The sequence below is a fragment of the Rhinopithecus bieti genome, unplaced genomic scaffold (assembly GCF_001698545.2).
Source record: "Rhinopithecus bieti isolate Rb0 unplaced genomic scaffold, ASM169854v2 scaffold_62779, whole genome shotgun sequence".
NCBI lineage: Eukaryota > Metazoa > Chordata > Mammalia > Primates > Cercopithecidae > Rhinopithecus > Rhinopithecus bieti.
Window position 1 is genome coordinate 276726 of NW_016823701.1, and position 9685 is coordinate 286410.

A 9685-nucleotide genomic window follows, 5' to 3' on the forward strand; every position below is an offset into this window, starting at 1 on the left:
CTGGCTGTGGGTGTGCACACAGCCACCCCTGACAAGCGCAGCAATTATGCTGTGCTGCTGGGTCACAAGAGATCAGGTAGCTTTGTTTATGACAACAGTTGCTCACTTTCTAGCTAAAGACACTTAACTCTTTATTCTGAGATGGAGCCGGGATGCCTCTCAGGGGCTGTGCCCCCCACCCCACCAAAACATTTCCATAAAGGAAAATCCTGAGTTCCTTTAAGGGAAATTCCAGGCACATAGCGAGCCCTGAAAGATAAATGAGCACTGTGATAAGCAAGAAGGTAACAGTCACTTAAAACAATAGCCAAGGAGTTAGAATCCTGAGATGTGTGGTTCCCTATAGAAACTAAAGATAACATCTTGGCTAGTGCAGTGGCTCACACCTGTAATCCCAGCACTTTGGGAGGCCGAGGTGGACGGATCACCTGATACTGGGAGTTCGAGACCAGCCTGGCCAATATAGTGAAACTCCATCTCTACTAAAAATACAAAAATTAGCTGGGTGTAGTGGTGCACATATAATCCCAGCTACTCAGGAGGCTGAGGCACGAGAATCGCTTGAACGTGGGAGGTGGAGGTTGCAGTGAGCTGAGCTCGTGCCATTGCACTCCAGCCTGGGTGACAGAGCAAGACTGTCTCAAAATAAATATTTAAATAAATAAATAAACATAAAACAATAACCAAGGGAGTTAGAATCCTGAGATGTTTGGTTCCCTATAGAAACTAAAGATAGCATCTTAACATACATCCCTGAATTGTTTTTCAGAAACCCAGTCCCCTACAATGGATCCTCTGGCACAGAGAGCTGAGAAGGTAGGGGACTGATCTCTGACCACTGTTCTCTGTTCTAAATTTCTCCCTGAAATGCTTGGAAGGAGTCACACCCATAGGCCAGAGACAACATTCATTTCTGCTGATCCCAAATTTTTAGACAAAACTTCACCTCCTTCAATCACAAATCAGAATTTTTTTTTTTTTTTAAGGGACAGGGTCTCACTCTGTCCCCCAGGCTGGAGTGCAGTGGCACAATCATGGCTTACTGCAGTCTCAAACTCCTAAGCTTAAGGGATCCTCCAGCCTGGCCTCCTGCGTAGCTAGGACTACAGGCTACAGGTGTGTGCCACCACATCCTGCTAATTTTTTCTTTTCTTTCTTCTTCTTTTTTTTTTTTTTTTTTTTTTTGTAGAAACAGTGTCTTCCTGTGTTGACCAGGCTGGTCTCAAAATACTGGCCTCAGGTGATCCACCTGCCTCGGCCTCCCACAGTGCTGGGATTAGGATTACAGGCATGAGCCACCTTACCTGGCCCACAAATCAGAAAATCTTCAAATCCACCTATGATCTCTGCACTTCCCCTGGCTCACCCCTCCCTTCAAAATGAGGTTGAGCCTTAAGCATAAGCCACCAGATTCTCCGTGTTTGGTGCCCTGCAAATAAGCCCCTTTTCTACCACTGCAAACCTTGGTGTGGGTGCTTGGCTTTACTGAACTGGGTGAGCACACCCCAGTTTGGTGGGATAGCAATTCTTCTGTTCTAGTGGTCCTCTCTAGCTATCTGTACTATACGAGATTTGTTTTTTTAAGATGGAGTCTCACTCTGTTGCCCAGGCTGGAGTGCAGTGGCGTGATCTTGGCTCACTGCAGCCTCAGCCTCCCAGGCTCAAGTGATCCTCCCACCTCAGCCTCCCAAGTAGCTGAGACTATAGGCACCCACCACCACGCTTGGCTAATTTTTCTATATTTAGTAGAGACAAGGTTTCTCCATGTTGGCCAGGCTGGTCTCGAACTCCTGACCTTAGGTGATCCACCTGCCTCGGCCTCCCAAAGTGCTGAGATTACAGGCCTGAGCCGCTGTGCCCAGCCAAGAGATTTCTTTGTTTGACTTCCTAGAACATGTGTAATCCTGAAAGTAAAAAAAAAAAAAAAAAAAAAAAAAAAAAAAAAAAAAAAAAACTTTACAAACATGTCATATTGCTGTTTACCCAGCTTCTAGTAGGCTTTATTTCAATCTCTGGTCAACAAGCACAAACTGACTTCTGTTATTTATTACCATGTTTTTCAGTTAAAAATTAAAAAGGGGCCAGGCACAGTGGCTCACGCCTGTAATCCCAGCACTTTGGGAGGCCGAGGCAGGTGGATCATGAGGTCAGGAGATCAAGACCATCCTGGCTAACACGGTGAAACCCCGTCTCTACTGAAAATACAAAAAATTAACCAGGCATGGTTGCAGGCCCCTGTAGTCCCAGCTACTCGGGAGGCTGAGGCAGGAGAATGGTGTGAACCCAGGAGGTGGAGCTTGCAGTGAGCCGAGATTACGCCACTGCACTCCAGCGTGGGCGACAGAGTGAGACTCCATCTTAAAAATAAATAAATAAATAAATAAAAATAAATAAAAAAGGAATAGAGTGTGATCTACAGGGCTAGCTATAAAGAGTTTACTTCAGCTTGGAGACATGTCAGTCTCACAGGTGAGTCGGGTTAACCTGCCAAAAAAACCCAAGGCATGTCATGGAGGATACATAAGATTCACCTATGAATGAATGACCAGTAACATCTTGTACTCCAAGAATCACAACGTAGGCTTGGCACTGTGGTTCATGCCTGTAACCACAGCATTCTGGGAGGCCGACGTGGGCTGATCACCTGAGGTCAGGAGTTTGAGACCAGCCTGGTCAACAGGGTGAAACCCGTCTCTACTAAAAATATAAAAATTAGCTGGGTATGGTGGCGCGGAAGAATTGCTTGAACCCAGGTGGCAGAGGCTGCAGTGAGCCAAGACCGTGCCACTGCACTCCATCCTGGGCGACAGACTTAGACTCCATCTCAAAAAAAAAAAAAGAGAAAAGAATAAAACCTTCTTTAAAATCATTCTAAGAAATTATTTTTAGGTGGTTATTCATTTTATTTTTTTTTTCCTGAGACAGGGTCTCACTCTGTGGCCCAGGTGCAGTGATGCTGTCACAGTTCACCACAGCCTGGACACCCCCAGGCTCAAGTGGTCCTCCCACCTCGGCCTCCTGAGTAGCTGGGACTACAGCATCACAACTGGCTAATTTTTGTATGTTTTGTAGAGATAAGGTTTTGCTTTGTTGCCCAAGCTGGTGCTGAACTCCTGTGCTAAACTGATCCACTTGCCTTGGCCTTGCAAAGTGCTGGAATTACAGACATGAGCCAACGCAGCAACACCAGCCTTTATTTTTATTTTATTTTTTTGAGGAGTCTTGCTTCTGTTGCCCAGGCTAGAGTGCAGTGGCATGATCTTGGCTCACTGCAACCTCCACCTCCTGGGTTCAAGCGATTCTCCTGCCTCAGCCTCCCAAGTAGCTGGGATTACAGGTGCCTGCCACCACATCCGGCTAATTTTTGTATTTTTAGTAGAGACAGGGTTTCACCATCTTGGCCAGGCTGGTCTTGAACTCCTGACCTCATGTGATCCACCCGCCTTGGCCTCCCAAAGTGCTGGGATTACAGGCCTGAGCCACCGCGCCCAGCATTTTTTTTATTTTTTTATTTTATTTTTATTTTTTTTTTTATTTTTTTTTTGAGACAGGGTCTCACTCACTCTATCACCCCAGGCTGGAGTGCAGTGGCATGATTTTGGGGAAGGCTGGTCACACCACCCTAATCTTATCATGCACATGGTTTCCAGTTGATCCGTGTCATCTTGTCTGCTTCTTACAGTACACGTGGCCAACAAAGAGAAGGGAAGATGGAGCCGCCATCTTCAACAGGAGTGGCACACCTGTCGGATCTATGTCTGCAGCTGGATTTTACAGGCTGCTCTTCATTAGAAAGGAAAACTTTATGGAGGACTTCCATGCCCTCGCTATCTACCTAAGTAAATTCTTCTTAACTCCTGTACCAGTCTCAGCCTCATTTTGCCCAGCCCCTATACAAGATGGAGTTGCTCTGGTTCAAATACCTCTGACACAACCTTGCTCCAAAATAAACATGGGGGATGTATGTTACCTATATGTTTACCCATTGCACATGTAGTAAACCCCCCCTAAATATGTATAGCTTTACCCCAGAACCTGCTGAATAAGACTTTCATGTGTAATACAGACCCTGGGAGGCATAAAACCCAACCTGCCCTTTCCCTCTTTGAAGAGAGAGACCTTTACAAACTGATATCTCATGGTATTTTGGATGAGAACTACAAAGTGACATGGGGGAGCTTTTTAGGGGTGATAGAAACGTTCTATATCTTCTTGGCTGTAGTAGTGTTTACATTATTGGTACATTATTGCACACCTTTAGAGTGAATTTAACTGTATTTACTTTTTTTTTTTTTTAGACAGACTCTCACTCTGTTGCTCAGGCTGGAGTGCAGTGGTGCAATCTCAGCTCACTGCAACCTCCGCCTCCCTGGTTCAAGTGATTCTTGTGGCTCAGCCTCCCTAGTAGCTGGGACTACAGGCATGCACCACCACACTGGGCTAATTTTTGTATTTTTAGTAGAGACGGGGTTTCACCATGTTGGCCAGGCTAATCTCGAACTCCTGACCTCAGGTGATCCACCTGCCTCAGCCTCCCAAAGTTCTGGGACTATAGGTGTGAGCCACCACAATTGGCCTGTATTTACTTTTGTTTTGTTTGTTTTTGAGATGGAGTTTTGATCTGTGGCCCAGGCTGGAGTGCAGTGGCATGATCTCAACTCACTGCAAGCTCTGCCTCCCAGGTTCAAGTGATTCTCCTGCCTCAGCCTCCCAAGTAGCTGAGATTCCAATTTAAACAACAGAATAATATTTTCTTTTCTTTTCTTTTTTTTTTTTTGAGACGGAGTCTCGCTCTGTCCCCCTGGCTGGAGTGCAGTGGCGCGATCTCGGCTCACTACAAGCTCTGCCTCCTGGGTTCATGCCATTCTCCTGCCTCAGCCTCCCTAGTCACTGGGACTACAGGCGCCCGCCACCGCGCCCAGCTAATTTTTTGTATTTTTAGTAGAGACGGGGTTTCACCATGGTCTCGATCTCCTGACCTTGTGATCCGCCCGCCTCGGCCTCCCAAAGTGCTGGGATTACAGGCGTGAGCCACCGCGCCCGGCCCAGAATAATATTTTCTAGATGACAAAATTATTCAAAATTTTATTGTGAAAACAATATAATCTCGTTCAGGAAAATCTTGAAAACACCATTCATAATCCTACCACTGTTAAATATTAATATATATTAATATCTTTATTTCTATATTTCCTTGTAGATCTTTCCATATACCTAGTACATACATACAAAAGTACTCTTTAAATACATACATTTTTGAAACAGTCTCACTCTGTTGCCCAGGCTGGAGTGCAGTGGTGTGATCTCAGCTCACTGTAACCTCTGTCTCCGGGGTTCAAGTGATTCTCCTGCCTCAGCCTCCCAAGTAGCTGGGATTATAGATGCACCCCACCACACCCGGCTAATTTTTGTATTTTTAGTAGAGATGGGGCTTCACCATGTTGGCCAGGCTGGTCTCGAACTGCTGACCTCAAGTGATCTGCCCGCCTCAGCCTCCCAAAGTGCTGGGAATTACAGGCATGAGCCACTGCACCTGGCCAGAAGTACTCTTTAAATCCTTTTGACAACTCGAGCTCTTATTTGGCTTATTTACATTGGTCTTATAAGCCTTAAAATTTTAAAATTCTCAAGCCAGTGCGGTACTTCACATCTGTAATCCCAGCACTTTGGAGGGCCAAAGCAGGTGGATCACTTGAGATCAGGAGTTTGAGACGAGCCTGGCCAACACGGTGAAACTCCATCTCTAGCAAATATAAAAATTATCTGGGCGTGGTGGCATGAACCTGTAATCCCAGCTACTCCAGAGGCTGAGGCATGGGAATTGCTTGAACCCGGGAGGTGGAGGCTGCAGTGAGCTGAGCTCACACCACTGCACTCCAGCCTGGGTGACAGAGCAAGGCTCTGTCTGAAAAAAACAAAACAAAACAAATTCTCAACTTAAACACCAAAGAACAAGTATGCCCAAGATCTCATGGTACTGCGATAAAAACACCCAGAATCTTCTATGGAATGAGATGAAAAATAAGTAAATGAGAAAAACATCTTTCCAGATATTATTCATCTTGTCCTCATGGAGAGAAGACTGCAATGTGACCTTTGGTCAGTTCCTAACAGCCAGAAAAGACAATATTGGAAATATGACTTTGATCTGTGTTGACCATAGCCAAAGATCTTTCATATGGAGACCTATCTTCTTGGATTGCATCCTGCATTAAAATCTGAGTATAATCATATTGTGGGCTGGGCAGGGTGGCTCACACCTGTCATCCCAGCACTTTGAGAGGCTGAAGCAGGCAGATTGCTTGAGCCCAGGAGTTTGAGAACAGCCTGGGCAACATAGTGAGACCCTGTCTCTACTAGAAATACAAAAATTAGCCAGGCCTGGTGGCACACATGTGTAGTCCCAGCTACTCAGGAGGTTGAAGTAGGAGGATCACCTAAGCCCAGGAAGTAGAGGCTGTAGTAAGGAGTGATTGCGCCACTGCACTTCAGTGTGGGCAACAGGATTGAGACTGTCTCAGAAGAAAAAATCACATTGCGGAAAGGCATTTGGAGATTTATAATCCTGAACATCTTCTTATGTAATGAAATCTGTGAAGGGTAAATACATTGATCAGGATGTTCACTCCCACTCAAATATCAAAGATTAAGAATATATATTTTTTAAAAAGGCCAGGTACAGTGGCTTACGCCTGTAATCCCAACACTCTGGGAGGCCGAGGCAGGTGGATCACCTGAGGTCGGGAGGTTGAGACCAGCGCTGGCCAACATGTTGCCCAAACTCCGGCTCTCCCTAAAAACACAAAAAATCCTTAGGGGCCCGGGCGGGCGGTGGCTCAAGCCGTGTAATCCCGAGCATTTTGGGAGGCTGGAGACGGCGGATCACCGGGAGGTCAGGAAATCCGAGACCATCCGTGGCCGTACACGGGTGGCAAACCCCGCTCTCTACTAAAAATACAAAAACTAGCTGGGCCCCGAGCGCCTGGTGCCTGCGCGGGTGGCGGGGCCGGGCGCCTGTCGGGAAGTCCCAGGCTACTCGCGTTACGGCTGAGGCAGGAGAATGGCGCTCGAAACCCGGGAGGCCGGAGCTTGCAGCTGAGCTGAGATCCGCGCCACTGCACTCAGCCGGGCCGACAGAGCGAGACTCGCGTCTCAAAAAAAAAAAAACAAAAAAAAAAAAAGACCACACACAAAAAATTAGGTTGGGCGTAGTGGGCAGCGTGGCCTGTAATCCCACGCTACCTTGAGGCAGGAGACTCGCTTGAACTCAGGAAGCAGAGATTGCAGTGAGCGGAGATCAAGCCATTGCACTCCAGCCTGGGAAACAAGAACGAAAGTCCATCTCAAACAGGCCAGGCGCGGTGGCTCATGCTTGAACCCGGGAGGTGGAGGCTGCAGTGAGCCAAGATTCTGTCACTGCACTCTAGCCTGGGTGACAGTGTGAGACTCTGTTCTACAAAAAAAAAAAAAATCACAAGTTGAGGCTGGGCATAGTGGCTCATATCTGTAATCCCAGCACTTTCAGAGGTCATGGTGGAGGATCACTTGAGGCTAGGAGTTCGAGACCAGCTTGGGCTACCTAGCAAAGCCCTGTTTCTATTTTTTATTTTATTTTAATTTAATTTTCTTTTTTTCCTATTTTTTTTTTTTTTAATTACAAGTTGATGTCTGAATCATTGGAGGGTGCCTTTTCCCACTAAGTTATTACTTTTAATTATGGCATACCATCCTTAATTTTTTAAATTAATAGAGCTTCTAGTTTGAAACATCATTCAAAAAGTAGACAAAAGTCGGGCATGGTAGGGCATGCGCCTATCGTCCCAGCTACTAAGGAGGCTGAAGCAGGAGGATCACTTGAGCCTGGGAGTTCAACACTGCAGTGACCTATGACCATACCACTATACTCCATCCTGGGCAACAAAGCCAGACCATATCTCCGAAGATGAATGAATGAATGAATAAAATAAAACATTTCTAAAAATAAAACAAAATCAAAGAGAAGACAGGAAGTCCTGAATTCCACCTTAGATCTGATGCCACATAAAAAATCAAGCTAGGCTGTACTCGTGTTTCCCAGCAATAAAGCAGCTCATGCAGTTCTGAGGCAATAAAGTTACTTATGGGATAGGATTCTCCCAGCCTCCAACACAAATGACAGAGCTTCCTATCTACTGTTTCCCAGAATCCAATGTTCAGGTGGCCTGGATTGCTAGGTAAAACAGACTGTTTTAATAATCAGTGGGCTTTCTTAGACTCCGACTTAGATCCTGAATTTAAATTCTTAATCTAATTTAAATACTACCAATAAGTAGCATTTACACACATTTGCTTTTAAGCCCATCCACTAATTCTGATGTGCACTGAAATCATGATACACTTAGTTAATTCTGATTGTGAAAATTAATTTGAAGTTTTAAAATATTTTTTATTAGTTTTTGAAACTAATATTAGACAATAACCAACAAATGATTCCATTCCGTTATACACAAAAACCAACCAACTGCACCAAAAAAGACAAAACAAAACCAACATAGTCCATTCTTGTTTAACTGCATTCTGTTCAATGTTTTAAGCTCTAGAAGGGGAATCTTTGAGTTAATCAGGTAGGACCCTCATTTTGCAAATGAGAGACGTGAGGCACAAGTAGGTCAATGACTTATTGAGGTACTTGGAGAGAGAGGCAGTGTCCTCTGCCCATCACAGCTGGCCAGGCCTTGCAGGAGGAGACACACCCAAAAGAAATGTAGAGGCCAGTTCAACCGCATTCATTTCATGCCCTGGGGCTCCCACCCTTAAAAAGCATTCATCGCAGAGCACAGAAGTACATTTTGAAAAGGAGTATAGTAGTTAAACAAGTACCAATGTGTGTATTAAAAAGTAAAATAAAATGCAGCATTGTCAGAGTCCTCATGGAAACTAGAACTCTCTTTAACCAAAACTACTTTTTAGTCATTCAATATCACATATCTTTTATGTTGCTTACAATAAACGTTAGGTCAATCATATTTATGCTCTAATTTTATTTACCAAAAATATTTTTTTTTCTTGTATTTAAAAGCACACATTCTTAGCTTGGGCACAGTGGCTCATGCCTGTAATCCTAGCACTTTGGGAGACAGAGCTGGGAGGATCACTTGAACCCAGGAGTTCAAGATAGCCTGGGCAACATGGGGAAACCCCATATCTACACAAAATTTTTTTTTTTTTTTTTTGAGATGGAGTCTTGCTCTGTTGCCCAGGCTGGAGTGCAGTGGCGCGATCTCAGCTGATTGCAAGCTCCGCCTCCCGGGTTCACGCCATTCTCCTGCCTCAGCCTCCCGAGTAGCTGGGACTACAGGCGCCCGCCACCTTGCCCGGCTAGTTTTTTTGTATTTTTTAGTAGAGACAGGGTTTCACCATGTCAGCCAGGATGGTCTCGATCTCCTGACCTCGTGATCCACCCGTCTCGGCCTCCCAAAATGCTGGGATTACAGGCTTGAGCCACTGCGCCCGGCCACACAAAATTTTTTAAATAAGGTGGGTGTGGTGGCAAGCACCTGTAGTGCCAGCTACTCGAGAGACTCAAGTGGAAGAATCACTGGAGCCCAGGAATTCAAAGCTGCACCGAGTCACAATCTTACCACTGTACTCCAGCCTGGGTGACAGAGAGAGACCCTGTCTTTAAAAAAAAAAAAAAAAAAAAAAA

At 45.3% G+C, this 9685-nt stretch overlaps 1 long non-coding RNA gene across 1 annotated transcript in view; it reads left to right on the forward strand.

Annotated features, from left to right (window-relative positions):
- LOC108521771 (uncharacterized) overlaps positions 1 to 3866 on the forward strand; it is an 8168-nt gene extending 4302 nt beyond the window's left edge. The window contains exons 2-3 of the long non-coding RNA XR_001883275.1: positions 770 to 816; positions 3683 to 3866. This is a non-coding gene — a long non-coding RNA (uncharacterized LOC108521771). The remainder of the gene's footprint in view (positions 1 to 769; positions 817 to 3682) is intronic.
- The last annotated feature ends 5819 nt before the right edge of the window (positions 3867 to 9685 follow it).